This window comes from Triturus cristatus, chromosome 5_1 (assembly GCF_964204655.1).
Source record: "Triturus cristatus chromosome 5_1, aTriCri1.1, whole genome shotgun sequence".
NCBI lineage: Eukaryota > Metazoa > Chordata > Amphibia > Caudata > Salamandridae > Triturus > Triturus cristatus.
In genome coordinates, this window is record NC_140587.1 from 77,563,354 (window position 1) to 77,584,883 (window position 21,530).

Sequence of the window (21,530 nt, forward strand, 5' to 3'; positions counted from 1 at the left end):
CTCGTGGCTCCGCCATCTTGTTGGCATCCACGTGACTGTGCACCAGCCAGCGCGACCCCGCTCAACCCGGCCTCGACCCCAGCGAAGCCCCACCATCCCGGCACCACGGACTGGCCAGGGGGTGCCGCAGGAACCATTCATCGCCCCCGGCGGAGGACAGTATCGATGGGACCCCCAACTGTCCTCCCCTCTCGAGGTGTAATCTCCTTGCAACTCCCTTGGGCCTGGCGCCTCTCCTGCTGGGCGTCTGGCCACCTCCACCCGGCCTCTCCGCCCCCCTCCGGGCGCATGGGTCCGGACATCAAAGGGCCCCAGACCTATATCTGGGGCAACCCCGCCACAGATCGGCAGTTGTATCCCGGAGTCGAGAGCCCTGCTGATTGAATCGCGGCTGACCCTACGGAGAAGAACTCTTGTCGGAATCATCACGAGCCCTGCTGACTGCGTCGCGGCTCCTTCTTGTGAACCCTTTTTGAACCACCAGGAACATCGGAGCCCTGCTGACGCTGTCGCGGCCCAACCTCGCTGAAACCTTCCTCGGAGCCCTGCTGACGACGTCACGGCTCGAGCTGAGCAGAAACCATCTTGAGAGCCCTGCTGATTGAATCGCGGCTCTCCACGAACTGTACGCCAGAGCCCTGCTGACGCCGTCGCGGCTCGACCCATCCGAGATCCGGAGGTCCTCCAGCTTGAGGATAAGAACTGGGCCCCAGGTACCCTCGTACCGCATTCCTGCCAAAGACTGTCCCGCTACCCCTACCCTTCCAAAGAGACACTGAGACTTTTGGTGGATCCCTCGATCCCTTCGTGTACATATTGACCTCGTAACCTTTTTATTGCTGATAAAGAATTGCTTGTCGCAAGACAACCTCCTTGAGTCCTGTGTGGTGGTGTTACTGTGCTAGTACGTGATAGGAGAAGGATCTCTCAGGAGACTTCTCGGCAGCGCTCGGCTACTTCGTGCAGTGTGAGGGCCCCCCTTGGTGGTCTCACCGACTCCTCGGGGGCCGCCTTCCAACATTTGGTGGCAGCGACGGGATCCGAGCCGAACGCAGTACGTACCAGCCAGTACCCACTAGCTACCCATCCAAACGAACAGCATCATGAACAACCAGGAAAACAATGCGACAATGGAGTTCCAGCCCGAACGGCTGGAAGAATATACGCACAAAGAATTAAAAAAGTTCTGCAAAGACAAAGGCATTGCAACCACCAGCCTAGGTACCAAAGAGGAGATGCAGAAAGCTCTGAGGGCATGGTTGGAGGCCGGGGCAGGCCCCTCCCAGGAAGAAGGGCCCTTGCCCCTAACTGAGACCACAGCAACCGCACTGACTCCGGCAACCGGAGGAAGAAAGAGCCTAGAAACCGGCCTCTCCGAAGAAGAAATACGAGAGCGGGAAAAGGTCCGGAGCCACGAGCTAGAGCTCGCACGACTGCGGCTGGACGGCGAACTCCAGCTGGCAGAAAAGAAACTGGCCCTAGAGCAGCTACGGCTTCAAGAAGAGATAGAGGAGAAGAGACGACACCGGGAGTTGGAGGAAAAGAAACTAACTCTTGAGCACGAGCGCAGTCTCAAGGAGCTCGAGATCAAGGCCAAGAACGGAGGGACCGACACCCCCAGTACTAGAGACACTCTACCGCCTTCCGAGACCAAGGTACATATCCCGAAAGAGGTCGTCAAGGAGTATTACAAGAATGACGACATCCAACAATGGTTCAAGGCCTACGAGGTGGCCATGACCTCTCATCGGGTGCCCCGAAAAGACTGGGGCGCGGGCCTGTGGGGGCGGTTCCTGAGTGAGGGGCGAGACACGCTGCTCCAGCTGCCGGAGGAGGTGATGACCTCCTACGATCACATGAAGGAGGCCCTGCTCACCCGCTACGGGCTAACAGCGGAAATGTACCGCCAGCGGTTCAGAGACTGCAAGAAAATCCCGGGTACCACATGGGTGGAATATGTGGACTTTTTCAGTCGAGCCCTAGAAGGGTGGATCAAAGGGAGCAAAGTAACCACCTACGGGCAGCTGGTCGACCTCATCGTGTGGGAACATCTTTCCAACAATTGCTTTGTGGAACTGAGACAGCACCTCCTCGACAGCAAAATGACCGACCCGCGAAAACTTGCCGTCGAGGCCGATCGATGGGTCAACTCCCGGGTCCCCCGGAACTCAATGGGGGAGTACCAGAGGAACCCCAACGGACCCCCCCGCCAGCGCGGTGGGGGGGAGGGCCGAACAGGAACCGAGACCCTCCCGCCGGGGCCCCCAGGAGCCCCCCTCGAGGGCCACCGCAGCAACATCTCTCCCCGAGCCTAGCCCGAAGGGCGGGCCCGGCCCGACCAGGACCACGGCCACCAGTGACCTGCTACGGCTGCCAACAAACCGGACACTTTGCCAGCGATCCGGTCTGCCCCCTGAACCGAAGAAACGGGGCCGGCGGGCCCCCGCCCCGACAGCTGACAGCCGCCGCCCTGGGAGGAGGAGAAGAGGAAGAGGAGGCCCTCGACCGGGAGAACACTGAGTGGGAGCCGGCAGCCATGTCCCTGGTCTGCCTGGGTAGCCGAGAGATGGTACCCTGCACCCCCATCCCAAACAACACCCAGAAGTACCGGCAGCAGGTCACGGTCAATGGACAACGGGCCGAAGCCCTTCGTGACACAGGCGCCAGTATCACCGCTGTCCGCTGCCACCTGGTGACCCCTGAACAGATTCTACCGAATGTGCTGTGCCCCGTACGGACGGCCGACAACAGTGAAAGCCTATGCCAGATGGCCCTGGTCCCCTTCGAGTGGGGAGGGGTGACGGGCCTGCTGAAGGTGACAGTGCGCGACGACGCCCCGGTCGACTGCCTCCTGGGGAACGACTTGGAGAGTTCCCCCTGGGCTCAAGTAGAGCGACGAGAGCACCTCCGAATGTTGGGACTGGCTGATTGGGCCTGCGCCATCACCCGGTCCATGACCGCCCAGGCCCCCCGCTCATCCTCGACCTCCGGGGCCGCCCAAACCGAGGGGCTCACACCCCCTCCCACCAGCAGCGAGGAGGAGGCGGACACCGACCCTGGACCCAGCGAATCCTCCCCCGAAGAGATGGCTTCTCCGAGCGCCCTACCAGAGCTGACACAATGGCGACACGAAGGGGGCCCCACCCGAGAGCAGTTCCAGCAAGAACAACAGTCCTGTCCCTCTCTCGAAGGGGTCCGACAACAGGCGTCCGCGCAAGCCAACGGTGACCAGATCGGCAACCACTGGGTCTACTGGGCCGAGGGCCTGTTGTACAGTGAACAGAAAGTGGCAGAACTCGGGGCCAGCCGCGTGTTGGTGGTCCCCCTCCGCTTCCGGGAGTTCCTTCTCAACCTGGCCCATGATGTGCCCCTCGCCGGACACTTGGGGCAAGACAAAACGTACAGTCGTCTGGTGACCCACTTCTACTGGCCCCGGATGCGGAGAGACGTGGACAACCACTGCCGGTCCTGCCAGACCTGCCAAGCCAGCGGGAAGACGGGGGGTCGGGTCAAGGCCCCCCTCCAGCCCTTTCCAGCCATCAGCACCCCGTTCGAACGGGTCGGAATCGATATTGTGGGGCCCCTGGACCCCCAAACCGCCCTGGGCCACCGCTTCATCCTGGTCCTCGTGGACCACGCCACCAGGTACCCGGAGGCGGTCCCGCTAAGAACTATAACGGCCCCTGTGGTAGGCCGGGCCTTGATGGGGATCTTCTCCCGAGTGGGATTTCCCCGCGAAGTGGTGAGCGACCGCGGCACAAACTTTATCTCCAGGTACATGCGGTCCCTGTGGCAGCAGTGCGGGGTCACATACAAGTTCACGACCCCCTATCACCCTCAGGGGAACGGACTGGTTGAGCGGTTCAACCGAACATTAAAAGGGATGATCCAGGGCCTGGAAGAACCCCTCAGGCGGAAATGGGATGTCCTGCTGCCCTGCCTCCTATTTGCCTATCGGGAGGTCCCGCAGAAGTCCCTGGGGTTCAGCCCGTTTGAACTATTGTATGGACACCCGGTCCGCGGACCGCTCAGCCTGGTCAAGGAGGGCTGGGAGGTGAAGCCCCAAGGCGCCCCTCCTGACGTCTACCGATACCTCCTGACCCTCCGAAACCAGACCCGCAAGTTCCGAGCCATGGCCGAAGCCAACCTCGAGGCCAGCCAGGAGGACATGAAGCGGTGGTACGATCGAAACACCTCTACTATAGAATTCGAGCCAGGTCAGAAAGTATGGGTCATGGCCCCGGTCGAACCCGGCGCCCTCCAGGACAAGTGGACCGGGCCCTTCAAGGTGGTGGAGAAGAAAAGTCCCGTCACCTACCTGGTCGACCTGGAGTCCCCCCGGAACCCCCTCCGGGTCCTACATGCTAACAGGCTAAAACCCCACTTCGCCCGGACCGAACTGAGCCTGCTGCTGGCGACCGACGAGGGGAGCGAGGACGACTCCGAGCCCTTGCCCGACCTCTTGCAGTCCGACATTCATGATGGATCGATCGAAGGGGTCCAACTCGCCTCTTCCCTGACTCCGGAACAGCGCAACGACTGCCAGCAATTACTGTGGGACTACGCAGCCCTCTTCTCCCTCACCCCGGGGGTGACCCACTGGAGCGTCCACGACGTCGACACCGGGGAGAGCCCCCCCGTGCGTCACAGAGCCTACCGGGTGCCCGACCGGGTGCGGGCCTGCATCCAGGCCGAAGTAACGAAGATGCTGGCCCTGGGGGTCATCGAACCCTCCGACAGCCCGTGGGCCAGCCCTGTCGTCCTGGTGCCCAAGGCCGCGGCTCCCGGACACCCCCCAGAGTTGCGATTCTGCGTGGACTACCGAGCCCTGAATGCCGTAACCAAGACAGACGCCCACCCGATACCCCGGGCCGACGAGCTCATCGACCGCCTGGGGGCCGCTCGATACTTGAGCACGCTGGACCTCACCGCCGGGTACTGGCAAATCCAGCTCACCCCCGGCGCCCAAGAAAGATCCGCCTTTTCGACCCCGGATGGGCATTACCACTTTCGGGTGATGCCCTTCGGAATGAAGAACGCCCCGGCCACCTTCCAAAGACTGGTGAACAAGGTTTTGGCCGGGCTTGAGGCCTTCAGCGCGGCCTATCTGGATGACATTGCCGTGTACAGCAACCACTGGGCAGAGCACCTCCTTCACCTTAAAGCCGTCCTGGCCGCCCTCCAGCGGGCCGGGCTCACAATCAAGGCCAGCAAATGCCAAATCGGCCACGGATCCGTGACCTACCTGGGCCATCAAGTGGGGAGCGGGCAGGTGGCCCCCCTCCAAGTGAAGATGGAGGCCATCCAGGCCTGGGAACCCCCCACTACCCAGACCGCTGTCCGGGCCTTCCTGGGTCTCACCGGATACTACCGGCGGTTTATCCGGGACTATGGGAGCATTGTTGGCCCCCTCACAGAGTTAACGTCCAAAAAGCAGCCCAAGAAGGTGCACTGGACACCCCGCTGCCAAACAGCCTTCGACACCCTAAAGACAGCCATGTGTACGGCCCCGGTGCTGCAGGCCCCGGACTACAATAAGGAGTTCGTAGTACAGACGGACGCCTCCGAGTATGGGATCGGGGCCGTCCTATCCCAAGCCGACGAAAAGGGGCTCGACCGACCAGTGGCCTTCATCAGCCGACGACTACTACCCCGAGAGCAACGATGGAGCACCATTGAGCGTGAGGCCTTCGCTGTAGTGTGGGCCCTCAAGAAGCTCCGGCCCTACCTCTTTGGTGCCCACTTCCGGGTCCAGACCGACCACCGGCCCCTGCGGTGGTTAATGCAAATGCGAGGCGAGAACCCCAAGCTGCTGCGGTGGTCCATCTCGCTACAGGGGATGGACTTTGACGTCGAACACCGGCCCGGCAATGACCACGCCAACGCCGACGGCCTGTCCCGCTTCTTCCGCCTTGACGAGGAGAATCCCCAAGGAGATGGGTGACTCTCCATGCCTTCGGCTGGGGGGGACGCCTGTTGGACCCGGCCTCGTGGCGTGGTCCTTAACCCCATGGATTGTGCCCGTTCCCCGACCCGGCCTTCACGGGCCAACCGTCTGAACTGCACCAAGGCCCTTCATCCGGAGCGGCACGCGGTCGCGTACCCCTCGTGGCTCCGCCATCTTGTTGGCATCCACGTGACTGTGCACCAGCCAGCGCGACCCCGCTCAACCCGGCCACGACCCCAGCGAAGCCCCACCATCCCGGCACCACGGACTGGCCAGGGGGTGCCGCAGGAACCATTCATCGCCCCCGGCGGAGGACAGTATCGATGGGACCCCCAACTGTCCTCCCCTCTCGAGGTGTAATCTCCTTGCAACACCCTTGGGCCTGGCGCCTCTCCTGCTGGGCGTCTGGCCACCTCCACCCGGCCTCTCCGCCCCCCCCCGGGCGCATGGGTCCGGACATCAAAGGGCCCCAGACCTATATCTGGGGCAACCCCGCCACAGATCGGCAGTTGTATCCCGGAGTCGAGAGCCCTGCTGATTGAATCGCGGCTGACCCTACGGAGAAGAACTCTTGTCGGAATCATCACGAGCCCTGCTGACTGCGTCGCGGCTCCTTCTTGTGAACCCTTTTTGAACCACCAGGAACATCGGAGCCCTGCTGACGCTGTCGCGGCCCAACCTCGCTGAAACCTTCCTCGGAGCCCTGCTGACGACGTCGCGGCTCGAGCTGAGCAGAAACCATCTTGAGAGCCCTGCTGATTGAATCGCGGCTCTCCACGAACTGTACGCCAGAGCCCTGCTGACGCCGTCGCGGCTCGACCCATCCGAGATCCGGAGGTCCTCCAGCTTGAGGATAAGAACTGGGCCCCAGGTACCCTCGTACCGCATTCCTGCCAAAGACTGTCCCGCTACCCCTACCCTTCCAAAGAGACACTGAGACTTTTGGTGGATCCCTCGATCCCTTCGTGTACATATTGACCTCGTAACCTTTTTATTGCTGATAAAGAATTGCTTGTCGCAAGACAACCTCCTTGAGTCCTGTGTGGTGGTGTTACTGTGCTAGTACGTGATAGGAGAAGGATCTCTCAGGAGACTTCTCGGCAGCGCTCGGCTACTTCGTGCAGTGTGAGGGCCCCCCTTGGTGGTCTCACCGACTCCTCGGGGGCCGCCTTCCAACACAGTGACGACCAGCATATACCACCCTTAGGACCTTCCTAGTGATATTCTTCCATCTAAAATACCGTAATGTGAGTCCCAGCTTGTAGTTACTGTCTCTCCCTTTTGAGTGTTGGTTGATTGTACTGTAATATGAGGCCGAATCAGATGGGATTTATTTAGTCTCCCATTTTCCAGTTACTTAGGGATGCCATTGGTCGTTCAGTATAATATTTGCACTTTTTACTAGTTGTAGAATCTCTGCTCCTATCGTAAGCAGCTTTATGGTACTTTTCCGACTGGATCAGACCGTATATGAATTTATTTGCTTGCAAATCCATTGGGATGTTTTCTCTGCTTTTAGATAACGAATTTACTTCAATTCAGGTCATATTGTGCCCCTCAAGACGTTACTGGCTTAGGTACTCTTCAACATTGCTGATAGGCCGATTTCACAAGAGGAGAGATACATCCTAAAAACACCTGCCTCCATTATATTTTGCATTATGCTCTTTAAGTTTAAAGCAATGGCAGTATTATCCATTGGGATGATGTTTTGTTTATTAGCATGGTATGGTGTATGGCGTCCATGTTTGGAGAAACAGGTTATTTCAGTTTCAGGTTATCTTTTCCATCCTTTTGTAGGGATACACTCTTCATTTTTAGATCGTCACCTAAATCGGTCCAGGCGCATTGTGCACTTCAGGACGCCATTCGTTTTACAACATTATTTTTCAATGCTGACTGGTCAAATATCAAAGAGGTGAGATACACCTATATATTTCTTCTTATTACATGTTTGGCCTTGTTACCAACTCAATAATAGTGTTCTGTTTCCTAACATGGTATGGTATTTGGCGTCCATGCTTTGGATATATGGGCTTTTCCAGTTTTTAGATTATCTTTCCTACTATTTAATAGGGATATTCCTTTTCTATTTTTAGATTTTCATCAATAGTGGCCCATGCGCATTGTGTTCCTCAGCTTGTCTTTCCATTTTATTTTTCAACGCTAATTGGCAAATTATTTAAGAGGTAAGATATACTTATATATCTGTTCTTATCACATGGTGGGCTTGGCATTTAAATCAATGAGATCAGCACCTGTTATATGGCATACTGCATAACTGTTGTATTAAATATTAGGTTATGCATCTTCTGGCTATTTATACACTTCTATAATGTATTAGATGTGTCTTATATATTATGTCTTGGTTTTAATGTTTAGTATTTGTTCTTTGATTCTATTGATTTATAATATGTATGTTTGTGAAATTTGATTGTCATGTTATTAGGTTTATTGTTGTGTTCTTTTCTCCCTGTGTTTTCTGAGTATGTACAGATGGATATTTTATTCTGTGCCGTATAAAAATCTACTTAATTTATAAGTGTGATATTTTTCATTTTGTGTTAATAAGATGTGGTTTGTTGTCTTAATGTTTATGTTTATATATATATATATATATATACATATATATATATGTGCAAAGGAATTCTTACTATTTTCTATTTTACTGTTGGTAATTTTTTGTTAAATATTTTGTGTCCTTTTAAATGTTGGTAGTGTATTTGTTAATGTTTGGTTTTGTTTGTGATTATTGCAGCCCTGATGAAGTTCCCTTTTGGCACTACTGGGAACGAAGCGCGTTAGCTGTGTGCCGGTTTTTAAAGATTGACTGAATAAAAAGAAGCACTTTTTGAAATTACTACTTGTGTGTCTACTTTCTACGAGTGCACCTTCCATTTTTTTTTTATGTGACTGTGATTTGCACCTCTGGACGACGGGTGCAGGAAGTGTGTTGCACCATTTTTGTTACTGACTGTACATGTTGATTGGTTGAGCTGGACCCTGGTCTGTCGTTTGTTCTTTTTTCACTAATAAAAATAGATAGGACCTGAATCCCTTCTCATGCTCAACAGTGATGTCACATTGCTCATGCCACTGACAAGCGAAGGGCTGATAAAGTAGCAGATTACAGCAAACATCACAGTGATTATCTGGGGATCTGTCTTTAACCACCTCAAAAAAGACAAGGACCAGATTAATGATAACAGGCAAGGCACTTGAACTCAGATAAGGACACCCCTGGGCATCCCAAACAACAGCATACTACATCCCCACCGTGAGGTCCGAGGTTGGTCACTGTCTATCTCTGCCACTGAGTAGCTGGATCAATACCTCCCCTGCAGCAAACGAGGGGCGAATCAGTACAGGTGGATGGGAGTGAATGGCGTATCCCCTCCTTGGAGATCACAACATCTTGGGCTTTTGCCCCCACAGGCCTCCAGGTCCAGGCACAGGATTGGCCCAATCTTCAGCTACAACTGCCAGCGCCTCCTGTTATGTGACCGTAAGCCCTACGGCAGAGCAATTGATTCAGTGCAGTGTAGTGGCCCTACAATGAACTTTAACGGAAGCAAGAGATCATACCATATTAAGAATAAATATTTGCATTTCATTTCATGAGGTCTTAGCTTCCTGACCATGACAATGTTCAGCCTTTCTTAGTTGTGATAACTGTTATTCTTTTAGGAGGCCACTCTCAAAATGTCCAAGTATTTAAATTTCTATCACTTTACTACGCCCAACAATTTTTATACAACTCCTGTTTGTAAGATTACCAATCATAATGTGAGATTGGAAATGAAACAAATTTCCTGACTGCATTCATGCTTGGAGAGATTAAGTTTCAGAATGTGCTTGACTCGTTATGTTGCAATACTTCAGTCAGGGAATCCCATAGACTGTCATTGTTGAATCTCCTGATGATAAATTCAGTTTGGAGAGATTTTTTTCTTTAAAGTAACCAGGTTGCACTTCTTACTGCAGCTTTTACCACACTCTGTGCAGTGGCAGGGTTTCTCACCTGTATGGATCATCTGATGTGTGAACAGTTTGCGTGTCTGAGTGAAACATTCTCCAAATTCTGTGCCCAAACAGGGTTTCTCATCAGTGTGGATTACTCTCACATTACCCACACTACATCAACCTTGATTAAGCATGTGTCCTCCAATGCTGGAACAACCCTTCCTTTGAGTGAAGTTTTTCCCACAATCTGTAACTTTATTTAGTTTCGCCACTGTATGGATTATTGATATCTTAACAGTGTGCTGTTCAGATTGAAGCATTTTCCACATTCTGTTCACAAATAGGGTTTTTAGTGTAGGTTCTTTGATGACTTAACATATTTTTCATAAGAGTGAAGCTTTTCCCACACTTTGTACAATGAGGTTTCTCACCCGTATGGACTCTCTGATGCTTCACCAGTTCTCCCCTCTCAATAAATCGTTTTCCACATTCTGTACAGTTGTGGGGTTTTCACCAGTATGGATTCTCTGACGTACTAAAAGCCTTTTCTTCAGAGTGAAGCTTCTCCTACATTCTGTACTTGGAAATGGTTTCTCACCAGTATGGATTCTCCGGTGTAACAATAGTGTGCTCTTTAAACTGAAGCCTTTTTCACACTCTGTACACTGAAATGGTTTCTCACCTGTATGGATTCTTTGATGCTGCACCAGGTTGTTCTTCCTGCTGAAGCTTCTCCCACATTCTGTACACTGAAAAGGTTTCTCACCAGTATGGATACTCTGATGCTGCACCAGGTTGTTCTTCACGCAGAATTTTCTCCCACATTTTGTACACTGAAAGGGTTTCTCACCAGTATGAATTCTCTGATGTACCAACAAATTGTATCCATGAACAAAGCGTTTTCCACATTCTGTACACTGAAATGGTTTCTCACTAGTATGGATTCTCTGATGCTGCACCAGGCTGTACTTCACGCTGAAGTTTCTCTCACATTCTGTACACTGAAAGGGTTTCTCTCCAGTATGGGTTCTCTGATGTACCAGCAGTGCACTTGCCCGAATGAAGCTTTTCCCACATTCTGTACATTGATAGGGTTTCTCACCAGTATGGATTCTCTGATGTACCAAAAGGCTTCCCTTCTGAGTGAACTTTTTCCCACATTCTGTACACTGATAGGGTTTCTCTCCAGTATGGATTCTCTGATGTACGAGCAGTACGCTCGCTTGAGTGAAGCTTCTCCTACATTCTGTACACTGAATTGGTTTCTCACCAGTATGGATTCTCTGGTGTGACAACAGTTTGCTCTTTATACGGAAGCGTTCTCCACATTTGATACATTGATAGGGATTTTCACCAGTATGGCTTCTCTGATGAACAAGCAGTGCACTTGCCTGAGTGAAGCTTTTCCCACATTCTGTACATTGAAAGTGTTTTTCACCAGTATGGATACTCTGATGCTGCTCCAAGGTGCACTTCACACTGAAGCTTTTCCCACATTCAGCACTGTGGTAGGGTTTCTTACCAGTATGGATTCTCTGATGAACAAGCAGTGCACTTGCCTGAGTGAAGCTTTCCCCACATTCTGAACATTGAAAGGGTTTCTCACCAGTATGGATTTTCCGATGCTTCACCAGCCTACGCTGCTCACTGAAACTTTCTTCACATTCAGTGTATTTGATGGGGTTCTCACCAGTATGGATTCTCTGATGTATGATTAGTGCGCTTGTCAGAGTGAAGTGTTCCCCACATTCTGTGCACCAACAGGGTTTCTCACCAGTGAGGATTCTTTGGTGACTTAACATATTTGTCTTATGAGTGAAGCCTGTCCTCATTCAGTACAGATAGGGTTTCTCACCAGTATGGATTCTATGACGTAACCGTGTGCTCTCACAGCAAAGTGTTTCTCATTGATAAGGTTTCTCACCAGTATGGATTCTCTGATGCTCTCTTTGGCTCAGTGAAACTTTTCCCACATTCCATACACTGGTAGCACATATGCTCAGAACAAACATTTTGATGCCTGTGTAGCAAAGAGCCCATAGTGCAGCTGTTCTCACATTACGTACACTGCTAGGTCTCCCATATACGCAACCTATGGTAATTCACCTGATTTCTTTGGTGAGTCAAGCTCTTCTAATCCTCCTTACAATGGTATAGTTTCTCCAGAGTATGGATATTCTGATACTTGCCCTAATTTGACATTAGAATGAAAATGATGAGACACTCTGTGCACCTCTGTGCTTCAGTCTCATATGGATCATCTGACGCATGTACAGATATGAGCTCGGAGTGAGGCTTTTCTCCGACTCTGTACACAAATATGGTTTATGGCCAGAACAAAACCTCTGAGGTACATATTGATGCAAGCTCTAAGTAAAAATTTCTCACTCCGTAGACTGATGAAAATTATTCATGGTATGGAGATTCAAACTGTCCATAAAGATGAGCTCTGTAGGAAGGTCTTGTTTAAACAAGTTCACTGTTTTCCCCCAGAATGTTTTGTGGAGTGTGTACACAGATCAAGCTTCCATGTGGATGTTTTCCCAGACTCTTCACACTGACACTGTGTTTTCTTCTGGTAATGCTGCTCAGGAGGTTTTTGGTGCAGAGGATGTGTAGGTCTGTTCATCAGCTCCTTTGATTCTGTGAATAAGAAACAAATGTTTGTGAGGTTGTCACAGCCACAAGACAGAAAAGGGGAATGAGGAAGGATCTACTGTGAAGAGGGGAGAGGCACTGAGGGAGGAAAACTGCACAACATATACTGAGGTCTGAATTCACAGTTACACCCTAAAAGTAAAATACAGTGCCCTTGCAGTAACTTCCGAATTAGCAGGTTAGGTGGGCACTGCTGCCAATCAATCATAAATCCTGATCACAACAGTCCAGTTTTGAGATACAGCCTCTAAGTCTTGTGCCCTTGAACATGACACTAAATTGGTTTTCAGATCAACTCCAGCACCAGTAATCTCTCCTAACTTGACAACTGACTGTAAGGACTAGTTGACCCTGTGAAGGTTCCTCCATTCGCTCAGACCTCAAGCAGCAGATAACTGGAAGCACAGTTTGAAGGGAGCCAGGCTCTGGTCGACTTTATAAACTACCATTCCATAAAGCAATGAATATTTGATAAATTGTCTGAGCACATTAGCACTGCTTCGAATCCATCAACTGAGCTATCTCATATCACTCCCAAACTACAATATACTAAGGCAAGTCAGTCCTCTCCTACGCCACCAGAGCTGCTATGTGAGAATATTTCAATACATTTCGAAAACAACATTTAAAAAACCCAGACAGACATTTCTCCCCTTGTAATCCTGGATGATTATGCAAGACGAGCCTCACCTAAGAACATGTTACTAAAATCTGAGCCAATGGCAGAGGTCTCGCTTATGGTCTTTCGCCTCTAGTGTCCTACAAGGACTTCATCCCAGTAAACACTATGAAACACCTGAATCTTTTTTATTCCTCAAACAAGAGCTGCTTTTATTGCTGCATAATTGCTAGCATAGAGACACACGTTTGGGAAAAAAACACACCACAAAGGGCTAATAATCAGAATATTTGGCACCCAAATTCTCAACTACTTTAAATACTGGAGAAGCTAACCCAACTCCAGGCAGACCACATGAGGCTTCTAAATATAAAAGAATGATATCAACTTAGTGTTCCCAATACAAAGAGGGCAGCACAAGAGGTGAAACCCACAGTAGGAGAAAACTCCTATTTTTGTTGAATTATACTGCTTTAATGGCCTATGTGAATATCATTACTCAAGTCACTGCTGCTACCTTTCTGGAGAGTGAGTAGCCTCCTTCCACTGGGGACCACATTTCTATAAGCAGCACCAGATTTAAACTTATTTACTGCACCAAGCTCCATCAAATTTGCCACTTTATAGGTTCTAGAAAAAGCCTATTTATTATGGTGCAAGAGTGTGAAAGGTGGTTCAGTTCTGGCTTTATTATTTGAGGGCAGTCTAAAACGTGCCTTTTTGCGTCTTTATTGTGCTGCTTATTCAATCCTTCGACACACAAAATTTACCAACATAGATTCACACCACTTTAAAAAGCAATTAAATGGAGAGTAATGATTTAGGGCCTCCATCCTGTGCTGCATTATATCAGCCACATTTGGCCCTTGAGTAGCCCAGATGATGCCACTCACTTAGTCCTTCACACCAGCAAAGCCAAAGCTCACCCCTATCCACTACCACTCACAATCAACCACTACCTTTCACCTACCTTTCACCTACAAGCTCTCTTCCTCAGCACTAACTGCTTGTCCCTCTCTATTTGTCCATCAGGATCAGACTTTTGTGATAAATGCTGATTGGATATCAGAAGATACTGGCATCATTCCCTCACGGAGATTTGACGTTCATGGCGGGGGCACAAGTTTTACACAGGGCCACTGGAATTATGCGATTGTGCTGCAGCATTTTTTGTATAATTATGGATCTAGCACATTTGCCACAGAATCCAGCTTCTGCTACATAATCTGCACATTTTATTTAAAAAAAGGTCCCAGTGGAAGGCCCTTTGCAAAGGTTAAATGTTCACTGTTCTGTTGCTTATGGCTATGTTTAGGTGTGAAACTGGAACTAATGAAGTGCAACCTATGCTCAGACAGTGTTAATAAGTGTACAAATTACAAAATAACAAATCAACACTATCAGAAAATATGCCACATTACGCTGCATAATTTGTCTTTTTTTGGCGGATAATTTAGTCAAACCTGTGGCATAATTTGGCCCTCTCCTGAGTATTTCTCAGTCCTTCAGCTTATACAACTGGATACTTGCTCACCAGCTCTAATAGTGGCAGATGCCACAGACTCACTAAAGCAGCGCTAAGTGGTTCAGAAACACGCAAAAGCAGCGCTAGCAAATCTGGAATGATCATCCACTGCACAAAAAGGCCCACTACACTTCTGCTATATCTCACTCTCTTTAATCATCTGAGTTGAGAATGACAGCCACCACAGATCCCTACTACATGCTAAAAACCAGACAGGGGGGGCAGATAGCACGAATACTCTAAAGCTAAACCCAGCCTGCTGATATGCTACGGACTCATCCTATCTTCAGAAGAAATGCACCAAATTTAAACGAAGCAGAGCATTATTTACATCAACACCTAAGAAAAAAACAAGTCTGAAAAAGGAATGAATCGTGCTTTCAGCATCTCACCTTCTAAAAGAAGCAAGATACAAGTAACTCTCTCAAAATAAGAAACCAAAGAGCTAAATGTATTTTAATTGTCCCTTAGAAAACAAGTGGTGAACCCATGTTATCTGAGATAATAATTGGAGTCGTATCATTAAAGTCTTTACTGACAATAACCTCAGATGATCTACAAACAGAAGAAGGAAAACTCAACAACAGTGAAAATAGAATGCATGAAATTTATACAAAATAGAACATTTAATTATTTTTCATCTGGAGGGCCAGAACTTAAATTCAAAGTCCACAAGTTCTATCATTCTTAACTTTACTAAATGCCTTTTGTGAATACCGAAAGTTGTAAAGTTAGGATTTTGTCTCAGATTACTTTTGTGAATCAGGTCCTCTGTTTTCCCAAATCATGTCTTTTTGGTGTGTTCCTATCATATATGTGTTTTTTTTAAATTTCATTTGTTGAAAGAAATTTAAGATATATGGTTGCTTTTGTATTGAAAACACAGAGCACAGCAATTGTATCACCCAACAGAACCAATTGTTTATTATAGTACCAATACCCAGGTTCTGAGGGACACAGGGTTACCCCATTATCTTTAATGATCATCCTCCACGGCATCAAATTGTGATAAAATATTGATGGGAATGTAAAAGGGAAACTCACTGCCACCTTCTGCAAAGTAAAAAAGGAAAAACGCCAAATAATATCCCTTAAAAGATAAACAATGGACTCTTAAATCTAAAGATAACAATATGATTACGATCTTCAAAGATGTTTTTGAAACTTTATTTACCAGCGAAAAATGGACTACAGTATTAGATTTCGAGAAGTTTCTTTCACCTATCAGGAAGCAACAACAAGAACTCAAAGATAACAGACTTTACACCTGCTAGACGTGTCCCTCTCTGCGAGGTCACCCCCAAACGTTTTGCTTCCACCTCTCCTGTTTTCTTAACCAGTTTTTTTTGGCTTTTAGGACTCTGCACTTTACCACTGCTAACCAATGCAAAAGTGCTTGTGCTCCTCTTTTAAATATGATGAAATTGGCTTACATTCAACTGGCACATTTAATTTACTTGTAAGTCTCCAGTAATGTGGTACTATATGTACCCAAGGACTGTAAATTAAATGCAACAAGTGGGTATGCAGCCTCCACTGTGCCACCCACTAAAGTAGTCTTTCAAAACATGTCTCAGGCTCGTCACTGCAGCCGAGAAGTGCAGCTTAAAACTGCCATTTCGAATTAGCAAAATGAACTTTTTGTCAGGGCTCCTTTTCGTCCCGAAAGGGGGCTCATCAATTGTAACGCAATTTTTAATAATACTCTTTTACAAACAATGAATGAATGTATGTTCAGATGTTCAATAAACACAATTAGAAGGGGTCTTCTACCTATTTTTGTCTTGGTTTTTCAAGTCTACTTCTTCAGTCTCTTTGACGTTTCAGAGACTTGGAACCCACTGGGTGTTTCAAAAGAACCCTCGCTCCCCTACCTAGTAGGTGACATGCTTCCTCATTGGGGTCCCACCATGGTTGTTGAATGCTCCCAGGGTTTGCTGTGACACCTGATTACAGCGGAGCTGGTTGATTAGAGTGATTCAGTGACTGTGTATGTGTCTATGTGAGAAAATGATTACAATTGGCTTGGGAATCCCACTCATCAGACCTTTTTTATTTAGGGGGGACTCTCGGTCAATATTAAAATGAGTGTGGGATATATATGGGATAATTAATTGTCCCCATTTATCCTGAGTGTGCCCAACAAAGAAAATATAAAACCACCAACTGCATGACCAGTTTCTTCTTGGAAATGAGGGAAGCCCTTCTATTACTAAGCTTCCTTATAAGTTGATGCTTCTTTTTCAACACACGGAAATGGCTCTCTGATAGAGGGACATTACCTTTTAGGGTGTTTAGGACAATTTTTTCAATGGCAGCCACTAAGTCGTCTGAAGCCACGCACAGGATGGCCTTTCTTTGTGTGGGGCTAACTGTGACTAGCATTTTTAGGAGGGCTAAATTACAGTGTAGCTGCGCAGACATTGTCAACACCTTAGATGATCAGGTTTAGAGTATAAATGTTGCAAAAGGATTTTTAACAATTTTGTTTATAGGCTCTGGGTCTGGTTTTAGGTGTGTAAGCGATGGGGAGATCGGGTGGGAAATACCAGTACGTAGTCTGTAGTCATCTAGAGTATTGAGTTTTAAGTCTAACAGTAGGTAGCCGTGTGGTTTCGTGGTAGCGTCGTTAAAGGCCTCCATGAAAAACAGCATGTTTCCAGGGTACATTAGTTGAGCTATAATAGATATCTGCTGTTTGTCACAGGGGGCTTTAAAAAAAACAAGGTATGAGGCGTTGAGAGTTATAGAACAAATGCTCTTACCCTTGTAAAAGAAGTTCTGCAGGATGGAACATATGCTTATAATGCAATGGTGTGAATATTGAGTAAAAGGTTTTTCTAGCTCAGGGTGATTTCCGACCTTCGCGCATAAGATCGTCCACAATCATCATATTTAGAAGGCCTGTAGTTAACAATGCATCCTGGTTGAGATAACTAGATATGCCTTTTATAAATTTGATGTGTGGGTGCCTTAGGGATAGTTCTGTATAAAGACCTTGCCAGCATGAATAAAGTCATACAATATTGTTATGGGTTTGGGATAAAACCCAGGGAGCATTTTCTAATAGCTTCTTTATAAAATAACTTTTACCTCAATTAAGGGGACCTGCTAAAACGCAGGAGAACGGATGTTGCAATCTGGTGTCCATAGTCGGGGATTCGCTGCTCTAATGGCTTTAAGTAACCGTACGGTAGGGTTTTGTAGTCTTCAGTCAGAACCCTTTTACCAAACACTGCATAAGATTTTATACAACGGCTGGGTTGTAATTTACCACCACTTTTTGGAACAGACTATGCTAGACTGTTTTACGATTGTTTTATCATTCTCACGGTCACTCGAAGTAGCGCATTTGTTCACCAGATCCTTTAGACTGTCGAAATTGATTTTGACGGTGTTGTTGCCATTTAAGGTGATGCCTTCAACTTTCATACACACTACTATTGATAGATGTTTTGTAAGAATAGGTCTTGGGTCCAGGTGAGGTGAACTTAACTATTTACTCAGCCTTTTCTAGCTCGCTGGTCAAATCTCCTTGATAATCACCTAGTGGAGGGTTTTCATCCCCTATTTTGTTCACAAAAATAAGAGAGTCATTGTTGTGATACAAACATCTGTCTTGAAGTGTATCCAATACCCTGTATGAGAGTGAGCAGTTGTGAAACAGGCTATGAAGATGTTTATATGTTACACGTTGTGGGATACTCTTTTGTGTACTTTCAACACAGAGCTGATATCTCATCATCGGTAAACTCACAGCTGGACATCTGAAAACATAGCGCAAAAAGATATTTAAATAGTTCATCAGGATCTGTGACGATGGACATGTTTGACAAGTTTGTACGCTGTGCGAATGTTCCCCATAAGGAATTGAGACAGACCTTGGTTAGCTGGCGTCTGGCAGGGTTGACCTCAATGAACTCGGGTCTCAAGTTTATGGTCTTGTGAGCGTAGTAATCATAGATGCATTTTTGCTTCGTATCTTCATTAATGCACCATTCTGGATACCCAGATGCCTCCTGCTTGTCTCTGAGAAATAAGTTGATATAGTCAGAAACTAGCTGAGTTGAAGTCCTTTCAAAGTGCCAAATTTCTTGTATTTTACCAAGTCGGTATCCTTTCTCGAGGGCCACTTGTACCTCGATGCTACACCAGGTTCCAGCAAGCATCCTTTGCTCGTTATTGTGTCTGCATCGCTAGTCTCTTTATTTTCAGCACCTGTTCGACATGGGGGAACATTAACTTACCATCAACCCTGTGTGGTAGCATGGGCAAGAAAAGCCTGTGGACTGAATAGATTTTGCATTTAACTAGCATAAAAGTATTCGCCTATGGGTTTAAAGTCCCTATAATATGAGAATGGGATGGCCTAACGGGTACAACTTCAATTTGTTCACAAACAGATACAGACTTGGGAAATCATAGGAATGTATTTTCTCACCCTAGCCCATGGCCCTGTACAACTGTATAGCATTTTTACAACCCCCAAAATAAGGCATTGCGGGGCTCCAAACGTACGGGTATCTCGCTACTATTAATGAAAGAGCCGAGTTCAACATCTGATGTCAACATTTCTATCCAATCATCCTCCCAAAGGAATCTCAGAACAAAACCACAGATCTCAACATAATAAGCCTCCCGCAGAGTACGCCGGTGTAAGTGTTCAAATTTGGCAGCCAACAACCAATTTAACCCGTTGTATTCAAAAGCTGTTGGTTCCTTATTAATTACAGCATACCCATCTAGGCAATGAGGCCCCAAATGGTATTCACCACCCTGCAAGGTGGTGCTGAATGAATGCTTTCCTTGTCAGAGACATACATGAGCCATTGGATAGATAGGGTGGAATATCGCTTCTGTTTACCGTTATAGAGGTTGGCAGTACTAGAGCTATGCTTTCAGGTTTTAAAATCATGTGTTTGTAGATAGACATACACATGGAAGCCAGCGTAATGTGTTGAAAAGGTTCAATGTATTCTAAGGATTTTATAATCATAGTTGTGTTGGGTTTCAAACCCCTTTCCTGTTTAGTCATCTCTACCACAGCGTCTGTGAAGAGATTGCAAGCTTTTCACAAGATCATTATGTCTGCCTGACAGTGCGCTTTCAACTCGGTTTGAAAATGAAACTTATGTTCGCGGTTTTTACCATACCACTGTTGAAAGCTCTCTCTCTCAGAAAACATCATATACTCAACACCATAGCTGTCGTGCGGAGGCATGGGGCTTTTATAATTCCGATTCGCCCAGGTGTTAAAAAAGAGGGGGAAATAACCTTTAGACCCTGGAAAACCATAGTGTTTTGGCAACTTGCTCAATTTCATGAGCAGAAATTTCAAGGTACCATGAACCTTATTTGTAAAGGAACAGCCATTAACAGCATCAGTTTGGAGCCCTGGGTGATGAGTTCTACAGGCATCTTTTCACAAATCAGATCTTGCAAAATAAAGAAGGAGTCATAAGCTTTTGTGTTGTGAGCTATTAGGGTGTACTGTTGGAATTTTGGCTGCATGAAAGTGTTGAGGAAATCGTTCATGCATGAACGGCCTTCAAACTCCCAGTTGTCATCTAAAGTTAGATGATGACTGTAAATATAGTTAGGCTAGTGCACACCTGTCTCTTGGGTAAACTCTATATCGAACACTATGTAGTCTTCTGTTAGGGCTTGGGCCTCTGTTAAACCATGTAACACACGTGTTCTGTTCCCGTCTGGAAAGACACCTTATACCTGCGACATTTTATGCCTTTACAAACGTGATCTTCGGCTACGTAGCACCCACATTCCATACAGTTTGTTTTAAGGATGCACCGAACAAACCGGTTCTGTATGCTCAAGCAGTTTTGTGAGCGACAAAATAGATTTCATGTGCGACATCTCACCTTTTGAACGGCGACGACAATGAAACCATCACTTTGACACATTTTACAGTGCATTTCACAATGTTGAGTTGACTGCGTGTTGTAAATATCGCTGCAATGGACGCATACTTGGCTCCTAGAAAAACCTTCAGGTTCAAGATGCCATAAGTGATTTTCATGATGGCGAATGTGAACGGTCTTGTTTTTCACATGCTCTCTGGTTGTAAAGTACTTCCAAGACTTGTTGTGGTAAAAAAACTTTCCTCATAACGGCAAAATAGTTTTCTAAAAGCCTTAGGTCTCCAAAACTGACCAGCCAGTTGTGCTGTATTTCAAGCGCCGCCTGGCTTCAGTCGCTGTAGACATAATAACCGTGTTGGGGGTGCTGCGATCCAGAAGTAGCTAGCCATCAGACACATGTTGGACATACCAATGTCAAAGTTGAGCAATGATTTTACTATGCAAGATGCTCTTTAAAGGTCTGAAGGATGTATGACGTAACAACGCGTGTGTTTACAACGCGTGCAGTTACATTGCGGTTTTTACAACGAACCGATGTAAGCACGCGATGCCATTACAACGCAAGTCTTTACATCGACTTGCGCTAGATGTCGTGCTAACATTAGAAAAGCGTAATTTACTATTCCAACTCCAGTCCACTTAACAGTAGGGAAGGTGTTGGGATAGAAAACTACACTATTTGTAATGTTAGCACGCCATCTAGCACAAGTCGATATAAAGACTTGCGTTGGAATGGCATCGCGTGGTTACATCGTGTTCGTTGTAAAATCCGCGATGTAACTGCACGCGTTGTCAAAGTTTCGTTGTAAAGGTTGTTCCCCGGTCTGAACAATGAGGGCAATGACTCTGAAATTCCCATATGCTACTATTTCTGCCTTACTCTTTTAAAGATTAAAGAGGTTTTCTAGAAATGCCACAGCGTTACACACATTGCGTGGC

At 47.5% G+C, this 21,530-nt stretch overlaps 1 pseudogene across 1 annotated transcript in view; it reads right to left on the reverse strand.

Annotated features, from left to right (window-relative positions):
- Window positions 1-6,855: 6,855 nt before the first annotated feature.
- The window catches only part of LOC146830231 (uncharacterized), a 70,489-nt pseudogene continuing 55,814 nt past the window's right edge, over window positions 6,856-21,530 (reverse strand). Inside the window, exon 2 of the transcript XR_014961392.1 lies at window positions 6,856-12,553. The product of XR_014961392.1 is annotated as an uncharacterized LOC146830231 (transcript). The remainder of the gene's footprint in view (window positions 12,554-21,530) is intronic.